The 26526-nt window shown below is 49.7% G+C and overlaps 2 protein-coding genes across 3 annotated transcripts in view; one reads left to right on the plus strand and one right to left on the minus strand.

The window, feature by feature from the left end:
- Window positions 1-21630, minus strand: part of ZNF148 (zinc finger protein 148) — a 47936-nt gene extending 26306 nt beyond the window's left edge. The window contains exon 1 of the mRNA XM_063932778.1: window positions 21531-21630. The gene's annotated coding sequence lies outside the window, so the exon portion shown is untranslated. The remainder of the gene's footprint in view (window positions 1-21530) is intronic.
- The window catches only part of OSGEPL1 (O-sialoglycoprotein endopeptidase like 1), a 109086-nt gene continuing 104151 nt past the window's right edge, over window positions 21592-26526 (plus strand). For both annotated transcript variants that reach the window (XM_063932779.1, XM_063932780.1), the window contains exon 1: window positions 21592-21672. The gene's annotated coding sequence lies outside the window, so the exon portion shown is untranslated. The remainder of the gene's footprint in view (window positions 21673-26526) is intronic.

Below are 26526 nucleotides of genomic sequence, written 5' to 3' on the forward strand. Positions count from 1 at the left end.
CAATCAAGTGCAAGCCTTTAAGTTTGTTTCATGAAACTCGCAGACTTCGCACGAATGCACAGACCCGAGAAATGCAAGATCCAATTACAAATGCCAATGGGCGGTTCTCCGTGATGCACAGGAAAGTTACACAAATTCAAACCACATACTTCTCTAAAATACCAAGATTTTAGTGGGTCTTAAGTCATAGGGTAAGGCAATGTTACTAGGCAATTAAGTTTTCATAGAACAACAATTTCTTAACAGACCAGTTTAATAAGAAAACATTTTTTTTAAAGCGTGTGATGCACAGGACGTTATGGTCACTTTCTGGAGAATCACCCCAATTCGCTGTAGTCGCGGTCAGGGTGTGTGAATTTTCTACAAAATGCGACCCGGGAGAACTGCATGAAGAAGTGGGGAGACTTTCCTGGACTCGAAATAATTGACAACTTGGTTAGCAGAATCGCAGAATCGCTGGACGCTCTTAAAAGGTGTCAGATGTTGGATTTGTGCATTTATTTATTTATGTAAAAAAAAGGCAAAATAGCAAATAAATGAAGTTTAATTTCGAAAAAAAAAGAAAAAAAAGGAATTGTTGAGTAATCGGAGGACGCAAATTTTTTTCTAAACAATAAAAAGAATGATAAAAAGCAATTATTCTTCATTGAAATCCTTTTAATTAAATTTGGGGTACATAATGTTGATTTTGGGTTAATGAGACGTAATTATTAGCCCAATTAAGCTAACTGAAAACTTCCATTAGGGGGTGTCCGAGAGGTTCTGCAGCAAGTTCAGACATTTTTACAATAAAATCAAGATTTTTCCTAACTTTTCACACTCTCTGGGTGGTGCGTACAAAACATTGGACTACATTTACTAAGGTGAGAGTTTTTTTTAGAACTGGTGATGTTGCTAATAGCAACCAACCAGATTCGACTTAACATTTACAGTATCTAGCTGCTTCTAGAAGATAATAGATAGAATCTGGTTGCTATGGTCAATGTCACCAGTTCTAAAAAAATCCCCACCTTAGTAACTTTACGCCAATGTCTCTACTCTGAAAAAGCCATGTGAGTGTGGAAGTGGTCTGCGAGTACAAGTGGCTGTGAGAACAGCTCGCAGAACCCAACTAGCACCTGACTGGACTGACCACTAATAGTGAGAATGCAGCAGATCCCTACACTAGAACGATAATAGCCGATTTAATCCAATTTCGGGCATTCGGACCGATATATCGGGTGAAATCGGGCATTTTGGAGGTGTTTCCGATCCGATGCGCGTTCCCGTGAGCGTCGGATCGCATCCCCTAAGTCGTTTGTGCTGCACTCGTGATATGTCGGTTCCCGCAGGCACGGCTGGGATCGCATACGATATATCGCATGCAAAATGTACCAAATCGATTGGAATCGTATCAAACCACTCCCGGGAGAGTACAAGGGAAATCGCCTCGGACTTCAGCCTCAGACATATCATTGTAGTGTATGGGGCCCTTTAGGGTGGATACACGCTATAAGATTATCTGTCCAATCTTTCTGGTTGGAACTATAATCTGGTAATGTATGGAAGCAAACAAATATTGACCATTTGCTTCCAAACACTGGAAAACAGACAAAAATGGACGTTCTGACAAATTGGTTAAATCCATTTCATAAAACCAATTTATCCGAACGACTATTTTTGTCCATTTTCCAGCTTTTGGGAGTAAATGGTTTATTGTCAGAAAGAACCAGAAAGATCTTATAGTGTGTATCCAAGAGTAAGTCACGTCACTGAGAATGTAGCCAATCCCTACACTAAGAATGAGTGACATCACTGAGAATGCAGCCAATCCCGACACTAAGAATGAGTGACATCACTGAGAATGCAGCCAATCCCTACACTAAGAATGAGTGACATCACTGAGAATGCAGCCAATCCCTACACTAAGAATGAGTGACATCACTGAGAATGCAGTCAATCCCGACACTAAGAATGAGTGACATCACTGAGAATGCAGCCAATCCCTACACTAAGAATGAGTGACATCACTGAGAATGCAGCCAATCCCGACACTAAGAATGAGTGACATCACTGAGAATGCAGCCAATCCCGACACTAAGAATGAGTGACATCACTGAGAATGCAGCCAATCCCGAACACTAAGAATGAGTGACATCACTGAGAATGCAGCCAATCCCGACACTAAGAATGAGTGACATCACTGAGAATGCAGCCAATCCCGACACTAAGAATGAGTGACATCACTGAGAATGCAGAGCCAATCCCGACACTAAGAATGAGTGACATCACTGAGAATGCAGCCAATCCCTACACTAAGAATGAGTGACATCACTGAGAATGCAGTCAATCCCGACACTAAGAATGAGTGACATCACTGAGAATGCAGCCAATCCCGACACTAAGAATGAGTGACATCACTGAGAATGCAGCCAATCCCGACACTAAGAATGAGTGACATCACTGAGAATGCAGCCAATCCCGACACTAAGAATGAGTGACATCACTGAGAATGCAGCCAATCCCGAACACTAAGAATGAGTGACATCACTGAGAATGCAGCCAATCCCGACACTAAGAATGAGTGACATCACTGAGAATGCAGCCAATCCCGACACTAAGAATGAGTGACATCACTGACAATGCAGCCAATCCCTACACTAAGAACGAGTGACATCACTGAGAATGCAGCCAATCCCGACACTAAGAATGAGTGACATCACTGACAATGCAGCCAATCCCTACACTAAGAACGAGTGACATCACTGAGAATGCAGCCAATCCCGACACTAAGAACGAGTGACATCACTGAGAATGCAGCCAATCCCTACACTAAGAACGAGTGACATCACTGAGAATGCAGCCAATCCCTACACTAAGAATAGGTGACATCACTGAGAATGCAGCCAATCCCTACACTAAGAATGAGTGACATCACTGACAATGCAGCCAATCCCTACACTAAGAATGAGTGACATCACTGACAATGCAGCCAATCCCTACACTAAGAATGAGTGACATCACTGAGAATGCAGCCAATCCCTACACTAAGAACGAGTGACATCACCGAGAATGCAGCCAATCACTACACTAAGAATAGGTGACATCACTGAGAATGCAGCCAATCCCGACACTAAGAATGAGTGACATCACTGAGAATGCAGCCAATCCCTACACTAAGAATGAGTGACATCACTGAGAATGCAGCCAATCCCTACACTAAGAATAAGTGACATCACTGAAAATGCAGCCAATCCCTACAACAAGAATGAGTGACATCACTGAGAATGCAGCCAATCCCTACACTAAGAACGAGTGACATCACTGAGAATGCAGCCAATCCCTACACCAGTGTTTTTCAACCACTGTGCCGTGGCACTCTAGTGTGCCCTGAGCAGTCTCCAGGTGTGCCGCCGTAGAAGCAGAGCCAGGCCTGACAGTGTTTTGCTGCTACTGAGGCCCTGGAACGATCAATACTGGTGGGTTTAGTGGTTGCAGAGCCAGTTCTATTTATGGGCACGGGCAGTGCTGGGCTCTTCTGGCTTTCTCAGATATGGCTCAGGCGTTACCTATGGAGAAGCTGCGACGTGACATCCTAGGACACGCAACTGCACCATGCATCACCATTATATATGAGTGTGCCTTGGCAATATTTAAATCTTGTTCAGTGTGCCGCGAGTTGCAAAAGGTTGAAAATCTCTGCCCTACACTAAGAACGAGTGACATCACTGAAAATGCAGCCAATCCCGACACTAAGAATGAGTGACATCACTGAGAATGCAGCCAATCCCTACACTAAGAATGAGTGACATCACTGAGAATGCAGCCAATCCCTACACTAAGATTAAGTGACATCACTGAAAATGCAGCCAATCCCTACACTAAGAACGAGTGACATCACTGAGAATGCAGCCAATCCCTACACTAAGAACGAGTGACATCACTGAAAATGCAGCCAATCCCTACACTAAGAACGAGTGACATCACTGAAAATGCAGCCAATCCCTACACTAAGAACGAGTGACATGACTGAAAATGCAGCCAATCCGTACACTAAGAACAAGTGACATCACTGAAAATGCAGCCAATCCCTACACCAGAGGTTCCCAAACTGTGTGCCGTGGCTCCCTGGGGTGCCTCGGGACACTTGCAGGGGTGCCCTCGGTTGGTGGTCCAGGACCAATTCAAATTATTCATGGTCAATATAATAGGCAAAACCAGTGCTGGTGGCTGCCAGTCATAAAATATGTGGCCAAACAGAAGCAAATCTTGTCCCTCACCACACAACTGACCCTAAGGATGATATATAAACGCGATCTACTTAATGTAATATTTATTTCTAAATTTCTCAATAAGAAATTTTTGGCCTAGGGGTGCCTTGAAAAAAATTCTGTTATTCTAGGGCGCCGTGAGTCAAAAAAGTTTGGAAACCACTGCCCTACACTAAGAATGAGTGACATCCCTGAAAATGCAGCCAATCCCTACACTAAGAATGAGTGACATCACCGAGAATGCAGCCAATCCCTACACTAAGAATGAGTGACATCACTGAGAATGCAGCCAATCCCTACACTAAGAATGAGTGACATCACTGAGAATGCAGCCAATCCCTACACTAAGAATGAGTGACATCACCGAGAATGCAGCCAATCCCTACACTAAGAATAAGTGACATCACTGAAAATGCAGCCAATCCCTACAACAAGAATGAGTGACATCACTGAAAATGCAGCCAATCCCTACACTAAGAACGAGTGACATCACTGATAATGCAGAGCCAATCCCTACACTAAGAATGAGTGACATCACTGAGAATGCAGCCAATCCCTACACTAAGAATGAGTGACATCACTGAGAATGCAGCCAATCCCTACACTAAGAATGAGTGACATCACTGAGAATGCAGCCTATCCATTCACTATTCACAGAGTAGGGGGTGAAGATGAAAAAGGCAGGGACATCAGTGGAAACACTGAGGGACGAGATGGAAGGAGGACAACGATGAGGATGGAATGGGCCAATAAAACAGATTAATGCTGTTCCCAAAGCACTGAATTAGTACACATCCAAAAATGGTTCTGCTGAAAGGTTACTGATGTGCAGTGTCAAAGGGGAACACCGCAGACATTTTCTGACTGATGTCTGTAAATGTGGCCGTGAAATCATTTGCATTATCACGCCTTATATGTGAAACCGACCATGTATACTCAAAGAACCGATACAGTAGCAATAAGGAATATCTGGATCAATATCATTATAGCTAAAAGTGTCAAACATTTCGAGAAGGCAGGAGAGTGTGGAAGACCAGGGACCGGATGTAATGACGCCCTATTTTAGCGGCCGCTTGTGAGTCCCTTTAAAAAAACGTCCGAGTTTGACCGGCATCCCCCGCAGCCGCCAAACTAGGGCGTCATTACATCCGACCCCATATCTTCAAATGGCACTTTATCGCCTTAACAATGTGCAATTCACCTTGTCTACAAGCACTGAGAAAACACATTACCGGTCAAACATTTTAGAACCCCACAATTTTTTATTGAAATTTAAGCAATTCAAGGTCCAGTGAATAACCAAAAATGGTACAAAGATAATCAGCAATCTGCTACAGGTTATAAATAAACGTTAGGTTAGCACAAAAACGTTAAAATAATCCAAATGTAAAAAAAAAGAAAAAATAGGATTTTAGTACCTACCGGTAAATCCTTTTCTCCTAGTCCGTAGAGGATGCTGGGGACTCCAAAAGGACCATGGGGTCTATACCAAAGCTCCAGAACGGGCGGGAGAGTGCAGACGACTCTGCAGCACCGATTGAGCAAACATGATACCCCATCATCCAGGGTATCAAACTTGTAGAGCTTAGCAAAGGTGTTTGAAACCCGACCAAGTATCCGCTCGGCAAAGTTAACCCGCCGAGACACCTCGGGCATCCGCCCAAGAAGAGCCCATCTTCCTAGTAGAATGGGTCTCCCCCGACTCCAGTAACGACAATCCAGCCGTAGAACTAGCACACCGAATAGTATCACAGATCCAGTGTGTAACAGACTGCAGAGACGCAGGCGCCCCAAGCACGCTGGGAGCATACCGGACAAACAGAGCCTCTGTTTCCCCAAACCGAGCCCAATTGGCGACAGAAATCTTCAAAGCCCTGACTACATCGAGAGACATTGAATCGGCCAATGCTGAAGTTACCGCAGGCATCAAACTAGGCAGATTTTTGATAAACCCCGAAAACCCTTTTTGGCATAACTACTATCAGAGTTCTCAATTCTAACCACTTGGAACATCAAACAGGGGTTCTTGTGAAACAAATCCACTACTTCCGACAACCGCCTTGCGGTCGCCCAAAAATCAAAAGCATGACCACTCTCCAAGAGAGAAATTTTTAACACAACCTTTAATAAAGGATACCATCAGTGAGACACAAGAAACGCAACACCACGTCAAGAGCCCACTGTGCAAATGGGGCACCAATGGAGGTTGGATGTGCAGTACTCCTTTCACAAAAGTCTGAACTTCCGGAAAGGTGGCCAACTCTTTTTTTTTTTTTTTTTTAAGAAATTTTACAATACTAAAACAGCCCTGAAACGGAGCCTAACTGTAGGCCCGCATCCACCACTGCTTGCAAAGAATGGAGAACAACGACTCAGCTGAAAGTCCGCCGTAGGAAGCTTCTTAGATTTACATCAAGACACATATTTACACCAAATACGGTGTTAAGGCGTCGACGTTACTTCTTTTTTAGCCTGAAGAAGTGTGGAAATGACCCCACCGGGAATACCCGAACGGACTAGGATATGGCGTTCAACCGCCACGCCGTCAAACACAGCCGCGGTGAGTCCTGATACACGCCCGGATCTTGCTGTAACAGTTCCTCCCGTAGAGGAAGAGGCCAGGGATCTTCTATGAATAAATCTTGAAGAACTGGATACCAAGCCCTCCTCGGCTAGACCAGAACAATGAGGATCGCCGGAACCTCTGTTCTTCTTACGTTTATCACCTTCAGCAGAGTGAAAGCGGAGGGGACACATAGACCGACTGAAAACACCCAAGGTGTCACGAGGGCTTCCACTGCTATAGCTTGAGTGTCCCTTGACCCGGAACCAAATTCCTGAGGTTTCTCGTTGAGGCGAGACGCCAACATGCCCAATTGAGGTACTTCTCAAAGACTTGTCACTTCTGTAAACTTCTCGATGACGACAGTATTTCTCCGGGATGGAGAGCGCGTCTACAGAGGAAATCTAATTCTCCGTCGTTTACGGCCGGAACTAAGACTGCTAATATAACGTTTACCAGTCTTTTCACCCAGCGGAAAACTATTTCAGCTTCTGCCATTGCCTCTTTGTTCCTTGTTCCGCCCTAGCGGCTTACTTACTCCACTGCTGTCAAATCGTCCGACAGAATTAACACGGGCAGATCACGAAGAATATGTTCTTGAAAATAGCTCTTACTTCAAGAAAACGTATTGCAGACAAGCTTCCCAGCTTGACCTTTTCCTCTGGAAATACTTCCCATGCAAGAACTGCTCCCCAGCCTCGGAGATCTGCATACATGGACACCAGTATCTAATCATGGATCCCGAACCTTCGTCCCTCTAGGATGTGAGAGCTGAGCAGACACCACAGGAGCGATATCCTGGTCATCAGAATTATATTCCGGTGCATGTGGCAGTGAGACCCGGACCACATTCCCAACAGGTCCCGTGAAAACCACTCTGGCATTTGACATGCTCACGAAAAGGCCTCTTAGGCCGCACCCAACTTCTTAATCAACGGAACATATAGATGGATTGGCACTGCAAATCTGATCCGACTCAGGATCCGCAGACCTCATTCCACAGGAAAGCACAGAACCTCAACCGTTCAGTATCTACTCTGATACCACCTCCGACCTCTGCGTCGTTGGGAACAACAGCCATTCCCTGTGTTGAAGAACAGTCAGAGAGAAACAACGATTTGCACCACTTGTTACTAGACCTCGCCTCAATCAGGCGAACATCTCATAACAGAATAACAATGGATCTTACTATTTAAAGAAAACCATCATACTACCATCACTCCAGTGAAATGGCAAAGACCATCCTGGCTATCCCTCCAGGTAATCTGAATGCGTAAAATAACGCACGTAAACTTTTTTTTTTTTTTTTATAACCGGGACAGGAGGACAAGGCCCTGAACCTGACGCACCTCTGATATGGCGTCGCGTATTACCTCCCCTTCCAGAGGGGAAACGGTAAGATCTATTAGGAAAACAGTGAGGGGAAACATCTGTAACTCCAGACAGACCCCCTCTGGATTCTACAAGTAACTCACGGGTCCTGGACTATTCCCGGACTAACTGAAAAGCAGTAGACGAGTCCCCACCGGAGTGGGCTCCAGGCAGGTAGACTCAGCGACATGTGGTGGATGTGGGAGAAACAGCAAACGACATCCGCTTCTGCTAACCTAACAAGGCTACAGAACACTTACCTTTTCACCCTCCATCTGCCCAGAAAGGAAAAAAAGAACGGCATCGAACTAGTTAAAGCGACTGCATCCCCCAAAAGAATGCGTCACCAACCGTTGAGGGAATCTTACTCACCAAGTTAGATTTATCAGGAGTATCCGCCGAGATTGATTGAACTAAGGCATCCCCAAACAGCGGCACACCGACCCAGGGAAAAAATAAGATTTTAAACCTACCGGTAAATCTTTTTCTCGTAGTCCGTAGAGGATGCTGGGACTCCGTAAGGACCATGGGGATAGACGGGCTCCGCAGGAGACATGGGCACTTTAAGAAAGACTTTGACTCTGGGTGAGCACTGGCTCCTCCCTCTATGCCACTCCTCCAGACCTCAGTTAGAGAAACTGTGCCCAGAGGAGACGGACAGTACAAGGAAAGGATTTTTGTAATCCAAGGGCAAGATTCATACCAGCCACACCAATCACACCGTATAACTTGTGATATACTACCCAGTTAACAGTATGAAAAAACAACACAGCATCAGTCCAAGACCGATGAAACTATAACATAACCCTTATGTAAGCAATAACTATATACAAGTCTTGCAGAAGTAGTCCGCACTTGGGACGGGCGCCCAGCATCCTCTACGGACTACGAAAAAAAGATTTACCGGTAGGTTTAAAATCTTATTTTCTCTAACGTCCTAGAGGATGCTGGGACTCCGTAAGGACCATGGGGATTATACCAAAGCTCCCAAACGGGCGGGAGAGTGCGGATGACTCTGCAGCACCGATTGAGCAAACAGGAGGTCCAGGGTATCAAACTTATAGAACTTTGCAAAGGTGTTTGACCCAGACCAAGTAGCAGCTCGGCACAGCTGTAGTGCCAAGACCCCTCGGGCAGCCGCCCAAGAAGAGCCCACCTTCCTAGTGGAATGGGCCTTAACCGATTTTGGTAACGGCAATCCTGCCGTAGAATGCGCCTGCTGAATCGTGTTACAGATCCAGCGAGCAATAGTCTGCTTTGAAGCAGGGCCTGCAACCTTGTTGGCTGCATACAGGACAAACAGTGCTTCTGTTTTTCTGATCCTAGCCGTTCTGGCCACGTAAATTTTCAAAGCCCTGACCACATCAAAGGACTCGGAATCCTCCAAGTCACGTGTAGCCACAGGCACGACAATAGGTTGGTTCATATGAAAGGATGAGACCACCTTAGGCAGGAATGGAGGACGGGTCCGTAATTCCGCTCTATCCATATGGAAAACCAGATAGGGGCTTTTATGTGATAAAGCCGCCAATTCCGAAACTCGCCTAGCCGAAGCCAAGGCTAACAACATGACCACCTTCCAAGTGAGATATTTCAACTCCACTGTTTTAAGTGGTTCAAACCAATGTGACTTAAGGAAACTTAACACCACGTTAAGGTCCCAAGGCGCCACCGGAGGTACAAAAGGAGGCTGAATATGCAGTACTCCCTTCACAAAAGTCTGTACTTCAGGTAAAGAGGCCAATTCTTTTTGAAAGAAAATGGATAAGGCCGAAATCTGAACTTTAATGGAGCCTAATTTTAGGCCCAAATTCACTCCAGTTTGTAGGAAGTGAAGAAAACGGCCTAGATGGAATTCTTCCGTAGGACCATTCCGGGCCTCACACCAAGAAACATATTTTCGCCATATTCGGTGATAATGTTTAGATGTCACGACCTTCCTAGCCTTTAATAGCGGAGGAATAACCTCATCCGGAATACCTTTTTCCACTAGAATCCGGCGTTCAACCGCCATGATGTCAAACGCAGCTGCGGTAAGTCTTGGAACAGACAGGGACCTTGTTGTAACAGGTCCTGCCTTAGAGGAAGAGGCCACGGATCTTCTGTGAGCATTTCCTGCAGATCCGGATACCAGGTCCTTCGTGGCCAATCCGGAACAATGAGTATTGTTCTCACTCCTCTTTTTCTTATTATCCTCAACACCTTGGGTACGAGAGGAAGAGGAGGAAACACATAGACCGACTGGAACACCCACGGTGTCACTAGGGCGTCCACAGCTACCGCCTGAGGGTCTCTGGACCTGGCGCAATACCTTTGTAGCTTTTTGTTGAGACGGGACGCCATCATGTCTATTTGGGGCAGTCCCCACCGACTTGCAATCTGCGGAAGACTTCCTGATGAAGTCCCCACTCTCCCGGATGCAGGTCGTGTCTGCTGAGGAAGTCTGCTTCCCAGTTGTCCACTCCCGGAATGAACACTGCTGACAGAGCGCTTACATGATTCTCCGCCCAGCAAAGAATTCTGGTGGATTCCGCCATTGCCACTCTCCTCCTTGTGCCGCCTTGGCGGTTTACATGAGCTACTGTGGTGACGTTGTCTGACTGAATCAGAACTGGTCGCTCGCGAAGTAAGATCTCCGCTTGACGTAGGGCGTTGTATATGGCCCTTAGTTCCAGGATGTTGATGTGAAGACAAGTCTCTTGACTTGACCAAAGGCCTTGGAAATTTCTTCCCTGTGTGACTGCTCCCCAACCTCAGAGGCTCGCGTCCGTGGCCACCAGGATCCAGTCCTGAATACCGAACCTGCGGCCCTCTAGAAGGTGAGCACTTTTCAGCCACCACAGGAGAGATAATCTGGCCCTGGGGGACAGGGTGATCCACTGATGCATTTGCAGATGTGACCCGGACCATTTGTCCAATAGGTCCCATTGAAAGGTCCTTGCATGGAATCTGCCGTAGGGAATGGCTTCGTATGTCGCCACCATTTTTCCCAGGACTTGAGTGCAATGACGTATTGACACTTGTTTTGGCTTCAACAGGTTCATGACTAGAGTCATGAGTTCCTGCGCTTTTTCTGTCGGAAGAAAAACCCTCTTCTGGTCTGTGTCAAGAATCATGCCCAAGAAGGGCAGACGAGTTGTAGGATTTAGCTGCGACTTTGGAATATTGATAATCCAGCCGTGTCGCTGTAACACATTCAGTGAAAGTGATACGCTGTTCAGCAACTTCTCCCGTGATCTCGCTTTTATGAGGAAATCGTCCAAGTACGGGATAATTGTGACACCCTGCTTGCGCAGGAGCACTATCATTTCCGCCATTACCTTGGTGAAAATTCTCGGGGCCGTGGAAAGCCCAAACGGCAACGTCTGAAATTGGTAATGACAATCCTGTACCGCAAATCTCAGGTACGCCTGATGAGGAGGATATATGGGAACATGCAGGTATGCATCCTTTATGTCCAGAGATACCATAAAATCTCCCCTTTCCAGGCTGGCGATGACCGCTCTGAGCGATTCCATCTTGAACTTGAACCGTTTTAAGTAAAGGTTCAGGGATTTTAAATTCAAAATGGGTCTGACCGAACCGTCCGGTTTTGGGACCACAAACAGAGTTGAGTAGTACCCCTTCCCTCTTTGAAGCAGGGGAACCTCTACCACCACTTGTTGAAGACACAATTTGCGAATCTCATGTAACACTATCTCCCTTTCCAGGTGGGAAGTCGGTAGGGCCATTTTGAAAAACCGGCGAGGATGCACCTCTTCGAATTCCAGCTTGTAACCCTGGGAAACAATTTCTATTGCCCAGGGATCCACCTGCGAGTGAACCCAGATGTGGCTGAAAAGTCGAAGACGTGCCTCCACTGGAGCGGACTCCCTCAGGGGAGCCCCAGCGTCATGCGGTGGATTTTGCAGAGGCCGGGGAGGACTTCTGTTCCTGTGAACTAGCTGTGTTGTGCAGCTTTTTCCCTCTGCCCTTACCTCTGGCAAGAAAGGACGACCCACGTACTCTCTTGCTTTTATTGGAACGCAAGGACTGCATTTGATAATGAGGCGCTTTCTTAGATTGTGGGGGAATATATGGCAAAAAATTTGATTTACCTGCCGTGGAGACGAGGTCCGCGAGGCCCTCTCCAAACAATTCCTCACCCTTGTAAAGCAACAACTCCATATGTCTCTTGGAGTCGGCATCACCTGACCACTGTCGGGTCCACAAGACACGCCTAGCAGAAATAGACATAGCGTTTATCCTGGAACCCAGTAAACTAATGTCTCTTTGAGCATCCCTCATATATAAGACAGCATCTTTTATATGCCCTAGGGTCAGTAAAATGGTATCCTTATCAAGGGTCTCAATATCCGCTGATAAGGAATCTGTCCATGCTGCTACAGCACTACAAACCCAGGCCGACGCAATAGCCGGTCTGAGTAACGCACCAGAATGTGTGTAAATGGACTTCAAGGTAACCTCCTGCTTGCGGTCAGCAGGATCCTTGAGGGTAGCCATATCTTGGGATGGAAGTGCTATCTTTTTTGATAAGCGGGTCAAACCTTTGTCTACCCTAGGGGAGGATTCCCACCGTATTCTGTCCTGCGACGGGAAAGGATACGCTATTAGAATCCTTTTGGGAATCTGCAGTTTTTTTGTCTGCAGTTTCCCACGCTTTTTCGCATAATTCGTTCAGCTCATGTGAGGAGGGAAAGGTTACCTCAGGTTTCTTTCCCTTATACATGTGTACCCTCGTGTCAGGGACAGGGGGTTCCTCAGTGATATGCAGAACATCTTTTATTGCAATAATCATATATCGAATACATTTAGCCACCTTTGGCTGTAATTTTGCATCATCGTAGTCGACACTGGAGTCTGAATCCGTGTCGGTATCTGTGTCAACTATTTGGGATAGTGGGCGCTTCTGAGACCCCGAAGGTCCAAGCGACATTGAGACAGGCATGGGTTGACTCCCTGACTGTACCCCAGCTCCAGCTTTGTCTAATCTTTTGTGCAATAAATTAACATTAGCACTTAAAACATTCCACATATCCATCCAGTCAGGTGTCGGCACTGCCGACGGAGACCTAACATTCATACACTTCCCCTCCTCAGGTGAGCCTTCAATCCCAGACATGTCGACACACGCGTACCGACACACCACACACACAGGGAAGCTCTTTTCTGAAGACAGGTTCCCCACCAGGCCCTTTGGAGAGACAGAGAGAGAGTATGCCAGCACAGAGACAGTAGAAACTCAGTAGTGCTCCCCTAGTGTGTGTCCATTCACTCCTGGGCACAAAGTCTAACTGAGGTCTGGAGGAGGGGCACAGAGGGAGGAGCCAGTTCACACCCAGTTTAAGTCTTTATAGTCTGCCCAAGCTTCTGCGGATCCATCTATACCCCGTGGTCCTTTTGGAGTCCCCAGCATCCTCTAGGACGTAAGAGAAATAGACGTTATTTTTAAGTGAATTTACAGCTGTTCTGCAGCAATGCCCGGGCCGTGACGCACCACCAATGGGCTGCTGAGGACTGGAATATGGTCTTGTGGACAAATGCAACACCTTTGTTCCATCGCACAGAGATTTTGGCCCTCATTCAGACCTGATCGTAGATGTGCTGAATTTAGCATATCTACGATCAGGCACACTGAAATGCGGGGGGACGCCCAGCACAGGGCTAGTCCACCCCACATATGTCAGGCCCGACCCCCCGCACAAGTACAAAAGCATTGATCAGCGGCAATGCTTTTGTACTGGAAGAGTAGCCCCCTGCCAGCGCAGCTCCTGCGCACTGGCAGGCGCTACCTGTCGCTGTGAGGGTCGCAGTGGCTGCATGTGACATCACGCAGCCACCGCGGGCCGACCCCCCCCCCCCCCTCCAAACGGTCCGGGCACGCCTGCGATGCCCGGACCGCGCCCCCTAAACAGCGGACAAGCGGCCCGCCCAGTCCCGCTTCTGCCTGTCAATCAGGCAGAGGCGACCGCAGGGCTAAGACTGCCTTCGGTTGTCTGGCATGCGCCGGCGTTTCCGCACAGCAGCAATCAGGTCTGAACTGCGCCGGTCAAGTCCCCCAAATCAGAAATTGTTCAGCGTGACGGAGGTCATGACACCTTTCTGATGGTTCAGTGCGCATAACTTAGCTTCATGCACTAAACCTTTTAAGATACTGCGTTAAATTACCCTCAGACCATGTGTATAAGGTGCATGATGACACACAAATGTATATCATGTTTATACTACAAGATATTTCATTATGGCATGCAAATATTCCAAAATACGGAAAAATCAGAAATACTAAATATTTCTGGTCCAAAGCATTTTGAATATGGAAAACTCAACCTGTACTACCAAGGATCTTCTACTTGCTCCAAACGATCGAGGTCCATGGACCCAGAAGCTGGTTCCTCAACAATTACTAAATGCTAAAGAACTTTCGGGAGACAGAAAACCCTGTTTCCACCATGATATGCATTTCGTTGCAGACATTTGGGGGGTTTTCAGCTTCCACAGTTCACCACTCACCATGAAACTAGTCCTCAGTAGGGCTTTGGAATAGACAATGACGGACTCGGAAAAGCATTGGATGGTGATTGAAGACCTTGTGACCCCTACCCACCTGCGGTTTTCTGCCTGCCCGTCCCTCTGTTACCCATCTCACTGCTGTTCCAACGTTGACTCCCTGGGGTTTACTACAAAAATCACGTATTTCCTCTGTAGTGCCCCCTGACCCTGTTAGTTGGTAACACTTTCTCCCCAGGTTGTCCCCTTGGCCTTTCTTCTCTGGACGTGAGCTGGAGTTTCAAGTATCAGCCAGCTGGTGTCTACTTCGGAGGTGTTTATGTTGGACACCTTCCAGGAAAGCTGACCTCTCCCTGCCTCTGAGATCTGGTGATATCTCCTCATTAAACATGTTCTAATACATAAGCCACTTAGTCTACTAAAACACTATAGTCTGGGGTGACTTTTCGTATCTTCGTATAGTTCTATAATGAATCCCATTCAGGTTTATTATGTAACGAGCTAGAACCAATATGAGCAGCTGACTGTGTCACCTTTGGGGCAAGAGCCAGCATCTTCGTTATGGAGGCATAACCCCAGTGTTCGCCCTACAGAAGGACCGGATACAATGGGCGTGTAATTGTTCTTGCCCACAACCAAAAGGGTTCTTTCTATACATCACAGAGGCCAGAATAAAATTAGCATAGTAGAATAGACACTCTGGCTGGTGGGTTGGTGTGGCCTCCTAGAGAAGGGTATTCAAAATGCAGCCCTAGAGGTACTGAGAAACTACACTAAAGCTGTGGAAGGATGTGCTGGGGTGTGTAGCTCCACAGCAGTCAAAGGACTGCAAGTTAAATACCACTGTCCTAGAACCTCTTATAAAAGGATTCCAAAAAATTCCAACGAGTGAGAAATCCAAAATGGAAGGGGAGAAATACCTTCAGGTAAAAATGCCGCCAGATCTTCATTGTACAACTTTAAAAGAGGGAGTAAATGTCTCATCTGCAGACCTGGTCTTCTGAGGCCCAATGACACCCTGCCCAGAAGGGGCCTGCAAAGGTCTAGTAAGAGGGTAGCCCAGAGCAAAAACTTTTTGCTGAACAGGCCTGCTAGGTTTCCACCCAAACCCAGTGAGAGACTCTGTGGAGGCACCGGAGAGGCTGGGAGATGAAATTCTGTCTCCTGGACAAGTGTAGCCATAAACAGTACACCACATCCAGTGGAGACAATGACCAGGAGAAAGCTTTCGTTCCAGGTGAGGAGGCCCAAGAACCAGCGGAAGGGACTCTACAGGCTGCACACTAGATCCTTCATGATGAATTTGAAGCTGCAGAGCAAAACTGGAAAACAAAAGGCTAGACGACTGTGGCCTGCTTCTGGCAGACAAACATTAATGACTACAAGCAGCATCAATTAACATCAATTAACACTGGAAAACTGCAGATAGCAGAATCCTGCACCTTAAGAGAGGACTAGGCACTGGTGACTTAACGTCTTGACCTTATCTCCTGTATGTAATGGTGATGGAAAACTGCTGACAAGCCCCAGAGGCTGAAGAGAACCAGGAAGGACCCCTGTATTAATAGATGGGACTGATCTATTCACCAGCCCAGGAAGACATTGACGGGAGAAAGATGGGACTCGCAAGATGCTCAAGAGGCCTGTTCCACGAGGGAAGAGTGACACGGAGGTTGGGACTGAGGTGGAACTGCGGACAAGCAACTCTCTCAAGAACAAAGTCAATGGACTCCACCACAACATGCAGTACTAACATGGTCATGTGTGGGATTTGGCCAGGAGGAGGAAAAGCCCACCTGCTGGAGCAGGGTGGTGATGAGTAGACACAGGAAACCCCATAGGTTTACAGCACTATGGATGGCTATTACATTCTGAGAATCCAGCTATGGAATTCCAAGGTCTGTATGCTCTGCTCGAAATGGTGAAGAATTTGTTCCTTGAACGAGCCTTGTCTAGAATATCGAGCTGATAAGGGACAATTATGATCCCCCAATGACCAGGAAGCACTGCCATTTGTGAATGCTAACAGAGCCAATTACAGGCGGCACCTGAAAATGGAAGCAGATGCGCTACAGGAAAACTGGAGGAAGCATTGAGGGTCCTTGAAGTCTAGAGAACACCGATACACCATTATCTCATGGCTCAGATACTGAATCATTCTCATCGGACAGACTCCCTGATGCACGGCCAGATGGAACAGTCTCTCCAGGGGATGCCGCGGTCGGTAGCCTGACTGCTGGCATCCCAATCGCCGGCATTTGAGTCCCAACCCCAAGGGAACAAGGACTTTGCCTGTACTGCAGAAATAACTCCTCCATGCTGTGGGCCAACTCCAATCCAGAGAGGGACATTTCCAGTGATGGGGATAGAGGACCTCTCTTTATTTTATATTTACAGTGCACCCCTCATCCGTTATATACACAGACCAACTTCACCCACCTACACCAATTATATACAGTACTCAGCGCTTCATTTCTAGGAAAAAAGTTTATCAATACTTAACCTAGGTTACCGGACAATAACATTGTTATTGTATACACACCCCCCCCCCCCATGTTATAAATACTTCCTCCCCCCATGTTATACAGTCTCCCCCAATGTTATACACACACAGTCCCCCCTCCCCCCATGTTACAGTTTCCCCCCCATGTTATACACACCCAGCTCCCCCTCCCCCCATGTTATACATAATTCCTCCAACCATGTTATATAGTTTCCCCATATGTTATACACACCCAGCTCCCCCTCCCCCATGTTATACACACAGTACCCCCCTCCCCCCATGTTATACACACAGTTCCACCTCCCCCCATGTTACAGTTTCCACCCCATGTTATACACACAGAGTTCCCCCCTCCCCCCATGTTACAGTTTCCCCCCCATGTTATATACACCCAGCTCCCCCTCCCCCCATGTTATACATAATTCCTCCAACCATGTTATACACACCCAGCTCCCCCTCCCCCATGTTATACACACAGTCCCCCCTCCCCCCATGTTATACACACAGTTCCCCCTCCCCCCATGTTATACACAGCTCCCCCTCCCCCCCATGTTATACAGTCTCCCCCTATGTTATACACAACCAGCTCCCCATCCCCCCATGTTATACATACTACCTCCCCCCATCTTATACACACACAGTCCCCCTCCCCCCATGTTATACACAGCCTCCCCCCATGTTATACAGTCTCCCCCTCCACCCATCACATGTTATACACAGTCTCTCCTCCCCCATATTATACACGGTCTCCCCCCATGTTATACACAGCATCCCCCTGCCCCATATTATACAGTTTCCCCCTCCCCCATGTTATACACAGCCTCCCCCTTCCCATGTTATACACAGTCACCCCTCCCCCCATGTTATACACAGTCTCCCCCTCCCCCCATGTTATACACAGTCTCCCCCTCCCCCCATGTTATACACACACAGTCCCCCCTCCCCCCATGTTAAACACACACAGTCCCCCCTCCCCCCATGTTATACACACACAGTCCCCCCTCCCCCCATGTTATACACACACAGCTCCCGCTCCCCCATGTTATACACAGTCTCCCCCTCCCCCATGTTATACACAGTCTCCCCCATGTTATACAGTCTCCTCCTCCCCCCATGTTATACACAGTCTCCCCCTCCCCCCATCTTATACACACACAGTCCCCCCTCCCCCCATGTTATACACAGCCCACCCATCACACGTTATACAGTCTCCCCCTCCCCCATGTTATACACTGCCTCCCCTCCCCCATATTATAGTCACCCCCTCCCCCATGTTATACACAGCTTCCCCCTCCCCCATGTTATACACAGTCCCCCCCTCCCCCCATGTTATACACAGTCCCCCCTCCCCCCATGTTATACACAGGCTCCCCCATGTTATACACAGGCTCCCCCATGTTATACACAGGCTCCCCCTCCCCCATGTTATACACAGGCTCCCCCTCCCCCCATGTTATACACAGTCTCCCCCAAGTTATACACAGTCTCCCCCTCCCCCCATGTTATACACAGGCTCCCCCTCCCCCCATGTTATACAGTCTCCTCCTCCCCCCATGTTATACAGTCTCCTCCTTCCCCCATGTTATACAGTCTCCTCCTCCCATGTTATACAGTCTCCCCCATGTTATACACAGTATCCCCCTCCCCCATGTTATACACAGGCTCCCCTTCCCCCCATGTTATAAAGTCTCCCCCTCCACCCATGTTATACAGTATCCCCCTCCCCCAAGTTATACACAGGCTCCCCCTCCCCCAAGTTATACACAGGCTCCCCCTCCCCCCATGTTATACACAGGCTCCCCCTCCCCCCATGTTATACACAGGCTCCCCTTCCCCCCATGTTATACAGGCTCCCCCTCCCCATACGTTATACACAGGCTCCCCATCCCCCCACGTTATACACAGGCTCCACATCCCCCATGTTATACACAGGCTCCCCATCCCCCCATGTTATACAGTCTCCTCCTCCCCCCATGTTATACACAGGCTCCCCCTCCCCCCATGTTATACACAGGCTCCCCCTCCCCCCATGTTATACACAGGCTCCCCCTCCCCCCATGTTATACAGTCTCCTCCTCCCCCCATGTTATACAGTCTCCTCCTCCCCCCATGTTATACAGTCTCCCCCATGTTATACACAGTATACCCCTCCCCCATGTTATACACAGGCTCCCCTTCCCCCCATGTTATAAAGTCTCCCCCTCCACCCATGTTATACAGTATCCCCCTCCCCCAAGTTATACACAGGCTCCCCCTCCACCAAGTTATACACAGGCTCCCCCTCCCCCCATGTTATACACAGGCTCCCCCTCCCCCCATGTTATACACAGGCTCCCCCTCCCCCCATGTTATACACAGGCTCCCCTTCCCCCCATGTTATACAGGCTCCCCCATGTTATACACAGGCTCCCCATCCCCCCACGTTATACACAGGCTCCCCATCCCCCCACGTTATACACAGGCTCCCCCTCCCCCCACGTTATACACAGGCTCCCCCTCCCCCCATGTTATACACAGGCTCCCCCCCCCCCCTTGTTATACACAGGCTCCCCTTCCCCCCATGTTATACACAGGCTCCCCTTCCCCCCATGTTATACACAGGCTCCCCTTCCCCCCATGTTATACACAGGCCCCCCTTCCCCCCATATTATACAGTCTCCCCCTCCACCCATGTTATACAGTATCCCCCTCCCCCAAGTTATACACAGGCTCCCCCTCCCCCCATGTTATACACAGGCTCCCCCTCCCCCCATGTTATACACAGGCTCCCCCTCCCCCCATGTTATACACAGGCTCCCCCTCCCCCCATGTTATACAGTCTCCTCCTCCCCCCATGTTATACAGTCTCCTCCTCCCCCCATGTTATACAGTCTCCTCCTCCCCCCATGTTATACAGTCTCCCCCTCCCATGTTATACAGTCTCTCCCATGTTATACACAGTATACCCCTCCCCCATGTTATACACAGGCTCCCCTTCCCCCCATGTTATAAAGTCTCCCCCTCCACCCATGTTATACAGTATCCCCCTCCCCCAAGTTATACACAGGCTCCCCCTCCACCAAGTTATACACAGGCTCCCCCTCCCCCCATGTTATACACAGGCTCCCCCTCCCCCCATGTTATACACAGGCTCCCCTTCCCCCCATGTTATACAGGCTCCCCCATGTTATACACAGGCTCCCCATCCCCCCACGTTATACACAGGCTCCCCATCCCCCCACGTTATACACAGGCTCCCCCTCCCCCCATGTTATACACAGGCTCCCCCTCCCCCCATGTTATACACAGGCTCCCCCCCCCCTTGTTATACACAGGCTCCCCTTCCCCCCATGTTATACACAGGCTCCCCTTCCCCCCATGTTATACACAGGCTCCCCTTCCCCCCATGTTATACACAGGCCCCCCTTCCCCCCATATTATACAGTCTCCCCCTCCCCCCATATTATACAGTCTCCCCCTCCCCCCATGTTATACACAGTCTCCCCCTCCCCCCATGTTATACACAGTCTCCCCCTCCCCCATGTTATACACAGTCTCCCCCTCCCCCCATGTTATACACAGCTCTCCCTCCCCCCCCATGTTATACACAGCTCTCCCTCCCCCCCATGTTATACACAGCTCTCCCTCCCCCCATGTTATACACAGGCTCCCCCTCCCCCCATGTTATACACAGGCTCCCCCTCCCCCCATGTTATACACAGGCTCCCCCCCCCCTTGTTATACTCAGGCTCCCCTTCCCCCCATGTTATACACAGTCCCCAACATAGTCCCCCCATGTTATACACAGGCCCCCCTTCCCCCCATGTTATACAGTCTCCCCCTCCCCCCATGTTATACACAGCTCCCCCTCCCCCCATGTTATACACAGTCTCCCCCTCCCCCCCCTTGTTATACACAGGCCCCCCTTCCCCCCATGTTATACACAGGCCCCCCTCCCCCATATTATACAGTCTCCCCCTCCCCCCATATTATACAGTCTCCCCCTCCCCCCATGTTATACACAGTCTCCCCCTCCCCCCATGTTATACGCAGTCTCCCCCTCCCCCCATGTTATACACAGCTCTCCCTCCCCCATGTTATACACAGCTCCCCCTCCCCCCATGTTATATACAGTCTCCCCCTCCCCCCATGTTATACACAGTCTCCTCCTCCCCCATGTTATACACAGTCTCCCCCTCCCCCCATGTTGTAGCCCCCCCCGCCAGACGGTGTCCCGGGAGATGCGGCCTATATCCGCCCCGCATCCTCGGAGTTTCCTAGACTCCTATCGGGCTGCGGCCTCTCGGGCGGTTACATCGGCCGCCTCATGGTTTCCCCGCTCGCCCCCGGATCTCACCCGCATCGCCCACGGTATCCCCGGCCCGGTCCAGCCGGTGTCAGCGGCGCTTCTTCCTCCCCCACCGGAACCGGAACCGGAGACAGGGCGGCCCCGCGCAGTGCATTGTGGGAGGAGGAGGCTGGGGACCCCGGTGCTGCTGGTAATAACATGGAGGGTGCTGCTATAGTAGGGGTATATGGGTGCTGTGCCTCGGTGTGTCCTGTGCCGTGCCTCACACCTCTCACATGTGCACGTCATACATGTCACATGTTACTGCCCCAGGCCAGACAGTGGGGTATTCTACATGGGGCAGCAGAGCAGTGATAGGGAACCTGACACATTTCTGGGGTGAGGTGAGGTAGGGTGGGGGGTTCCTCCACCCTCAAAATGGCTGCACAGCACTTCAATATGACAGTCCAGCCCCTGACTGGCACCAGTGTGCCCTATGTGCACCATGACTCTCGCTTGCCATAAAATGCCCCCACATGACCTCCCAAATGCCCCTCATACCTCCTCTCACAGACCACCCAATGTGCCACTGACCCACTCCTCCCCACTTTACTTGCCTCATATGCCCCTCAGACCTTTCCACATGCCCCCACACTTCCCCACATGCCAGTTAGGCCTCTCCACATGCCCCCACACTTCCCTACATGCCAGTTAGGATGCTCCACATGCCACCCACATGCCAGTTAGGTCTTTCCACACGCCTCCCACAATTCCCCACATGCCCCCCACACTTCCCCACATTCCAGTTAGGCCGCTCCACATACCCCACTATTCCCCACATGCCAGTTAGGCCTCTCCGCAAGCCCCCACACTTCTCCCACATGCCAGTTAGGCTGCTCCACATGCCCCCACGTTTCTCCCACATGCCAATTAGGCTGCTCCACATGCCCCCACCTTTCTCCCACATGCCAATTAGGCTGCTCCACATGCCCCCACATTTCTCCCACATGCCAATTAGGCTGCTCCACATGCCCCCACATTTCTCCCACATGCCAATTAGGCTGCTCCACATGCCCCCCACATGCCAGTTAGGCCTCTCCACATTCCCCCACATTTCTCCCACATGCCAGTTAGGCCTCTCCACATGCCCCCACAAGCAAGTTAGGTTGCTCCACATGCCCCCCACATTTCCCCACATGCCAGTTAGGCTGCTCCACATTCCTCACACACTTACCCACAAGCAAGTTAGGCCTCTCCACATGCCCCCACACTTCCCCACATGCCCCCACACTTCCCCACATGCCAATTAGGCCACTCCACATGGCACTGGTGTATATCTCTCCACATCACTATAAAGGCAAAAATCTGCTCCTTCCGTTTCTGTGTGAGCTCTGCACCTTTCTACGTGCACAAATCAGTACAGGTGGGAGGTATGTACGCGGCCCTGCCTCCAAAGTTCAATAAATAAGGTAACGACCTCTCACTGCGTAAATGAATTCACCTCGTACATATACGTATAGTCGGTAGTACGGCCTAGGTACACATTATTTTTCCACGTAGTCCCCCTGATTGTCTAACGGTACACCAAGGCATCTATCCCAGCAGAGAGGAAATCTGTGTCAAACGTTTGAAGCCAGGACATGGCGGCTGGCTGAACTTCACAGTCGGTTGCAAACAGATGGAAATCACTGGGTGCCAAGTCAGGGCTGTAGGGAGGATGGTCAAGCGCCTCCCAGTGGTAGCCCCGCAACATCTTACACGTGCGGTTGTTGCGTGTGGCCTGCCGTTATTGTGCAGCAATACGATGCGTGTTCACAGCAGCCCAGTTTTCAGCGAATTGTCGAGGTCTGTAACCTGCGTAATAGCGGCAAACATTCACAGTATCGTGTATGGTAGTGTTCCTTCTAGAATTAATATGGGGCAGGGCGCCGGACTCCGGGGGAATATTGGCACGCTCGTAAATTAGGGGACGTGGCCATACTAACGGCATTTTAGTGGGCGGTGCGCCCCACAGACGTTGCTATAGAGGGCGTCTGTGGCCGTTGACGTCACTTTTGGGGGCTTCCCCCAGCTCTCTCCCATAGCGTGAATGGATGCCGTGCGCATGCGCACGGCATCTTTACACGCTGGGAGGGCAGGAAGCGGGCGGCTGTTCTAGCAGGGCGCCGCAAAAGGGGCAGGGCAGATTTTGACTTTAAAAAAAACGGGCAGGGCGCGGCGCCCTGCTAAAACAGCCTAGAGTGAACACTAGTATGGTGTGGAAATCAAGAAGCACACCCTTATTGTCCCACAACACAATCGCCGTGACCTTCTTTGCTGATGAATTTATTTTAAATGTCTGTCCTGCCGTTATCATAGGCCATGCACCAAGCCCAAACCTGTTCCCGTGACATCCCATTACCGCCGCTGATGTGCCCTTTAGACGCAGACATCTGATCACAGTACGCACCTCAACGTGTGACCATGTGTCCGCCATCTTACACCTGATGCTGGGACAGTGTGACTGATATGAGGCACAGTCTAGTGGGTGTGAGGGGAAGCCGCGGCCTACCTGCTCAGGCCTGCCGGAAAATTAGATTGAAATAGATAACGTTACACATGTTGTTTTACCTTACTTACTGAACCACCCTCCTACATACCTACCACACGTGCCCCTCAAAGAAAAGACTAATACTGTACCTTCCCAGCCCTCATAGGAAGGGAAAGAACATTGCATGTGTGGCCTCCCTGCAGTAGGCAGATGAGGGTACATGACGTGGAAGCAGCAGCTCCTGTTCAAACATTGGGGGTAATTCCAAGTTGATCGCAGCAGGAATTCTGGGGGTCATTCCGAGTTGTTCGCTCGCAAGCTGCTTTTAGCAGCTTTGCACACGCTAAGCCGCCGCCTACTGGGAGTGAATCTTAGCTTATCAAAATTGCGAACGAAAGATTCGCAATATTGCGAAAAGACTTCTCTGTGCAGTTTCTGACTAGCTCGAGACTTACTCTTCCAGTGCGATCAGTTCAGTGCTTGTCGTTCCTGGTTTGACGTCACAAACACACCCAGCGTTCGCCCAGACTCTCCTCCGTTTCTCCAGCCACTCCCGCGTTTTTCCCAGAAACGGTAGCGTTTTTTCACACACTCCCATAAAACGGCCAGTTTCCGCCCAGAAACACCCACTTCCTGTCAATCACATTACGATCACCAGAACGAAGAAAAAACCTTGTAATGCCGTGAGTAAAATACCTAACTGCATAGCAAATTTACTTGGCGCAGTCGCACTGCGGACATTGCGCATGCGCATTAGCGACTAATCGCTCCGTTGCGACAAAAAAATAACGAGCGAACAACTCGGAATGACCCCCTCTGTTAGCAATTGGGCAAAACCATGTGCACTGCAGGGGTGGTAGATATAACATGTGCAGAGAGAGTTAGATTTGGGTGTGGTGAGTTCAATCTGCAATCTAATTTGCAGTGTAAAAATAAAGCAGCCAGTATTTATCCTGCACAGAAATAAAATAACCCACCCAAATCTAACTCTCTCTGCACATGTTACATCTGCCCCCCCCCCCCCCCCCCCCCCCCCCCTGCAGTGCACATGGTTTTGCCCAACTGCTAAAAAATTTCCTGCTGCGATCAACTTGGAATTCCCCCCATTGACTGTTTCATAAGAGTGTCACATCGAGGCACAGATCCTTGCCAAAACTGGAGGCTCATGTGGCCGTCTCTTGTCTGCCTCAGCAGGGATATAGGGCCTAATTCAGACCTGCCTGAAGCCTTATGTCGTGTGCGCACGCGCAGCACCCGCACTTTGCATGCGCACACAGTGAGATGCAAAAGCAACTCACTGGTGCGATCGCCTCTGCCTGACTGAGGGGCCGATGCGGGGTGGGAGGGGGCGTGCCAGTGGCGTTTTGAAGGCTGATGTTTGTCAAGCTGCAGGGAGGGGGTAGGGCTTGACATGCGAGGCGGACTAGGCCTGTGCTGGGCGGTCTGGACCGTTGCTGGGGCGAGCCACGGCGGCTGCTTGATTGTCACACGCAGCCACTGCGACCCAAAACATGGCGGGTAGCTTGCCTTTCCTAGAAGGGAAGTAACCAACATATACTACTCTCCCTTATAAGGCTCCTGATTTCCAGGCCCACCTGTAACTGTAAGGGCCTTATTTAGACCGGGACGCAACCGCGCGTCTGTACGCATCATCCGGGTCCATCGGGTCTGTGCATGTGCACTAGCTGCAGTGTGCGACCCTTCACCATGCAGCCGCATCCCAGAAAGGATGCGGTTACAAGAAGATTGACAGCGGCGGCCGTCGGTGGGGGGGAGGTGATGCAGAGATTAGTATGCGCGGTCTGAACAACGCAGGCGTGTCTGGATCGTTTTTTTGGGGCAGCTGCGTGATGCCACACGCAGCCGCTCTGAGAATAAATCTAGCGCCGGTCCTCCTGCCAGTGAAGCCAGGCTGCGCATTCAGGGGTCAACCTCAGATAGATGCGTTCACAATTAAATTGCGGATGCATCGCGGCGCGGCGCCACACACGTGCTGGGCGGTCCCCAGCATATGAGTAGATGGACGCAGATCCTGCTGCAGAAGAAAGATCTGCGTCTTATCTCTGAATAACCCCATAAATCCAAAACATTCCTTTGATGATTGTCAGATGTCTAAAAGAGACACTCAGTGTGTGGGGAGAACAAGGAACCCTCATGACAAATGATACCACGTCTAGTCTACCTTGTAGAGCGTTGAAGAACAGTGTGGGGACAAACAAGTATCTCCTATGCCGCCCTATGCCAAGTTTAATAGGCCATGATCTGGCACAATTCCAGCAAGATAAACACTAGATATTGGGGGTCATTCTGACCCGATCGCATGCTGCAGTTTTTCGCAGCGTAGCGATCGGGTCAGATCTGCCGCCCGTCGCTACACTACGATCGCCTCTGCCTGATTGACAGGCAGAGGTGGTCGATGGGCGGGAAGGGGCGAAACGGCGGCGTTTGGCCGCCGTTTCGTGGACGCGGTCCGGCCAACCCAGGCGTGGCCAGACCGTGACGTCACACGCAGCCACTGCAGGCTGGGGAGCGAAG

Source organism: Pseudophryne corroboree, chromosome 7 (assembly GCF_028390025.1).
Source record: "Pseudophryne corroboree isolate aPseCor3 chromosome 7, aPseCor3.hap2, whole genome shotgun sequence".
NCBI lineage: Eukaryota > Metazoa > Chordata > Amphibia > Anura > Myobatrachidae > Pseudophryne > Pseudophryne corroboree.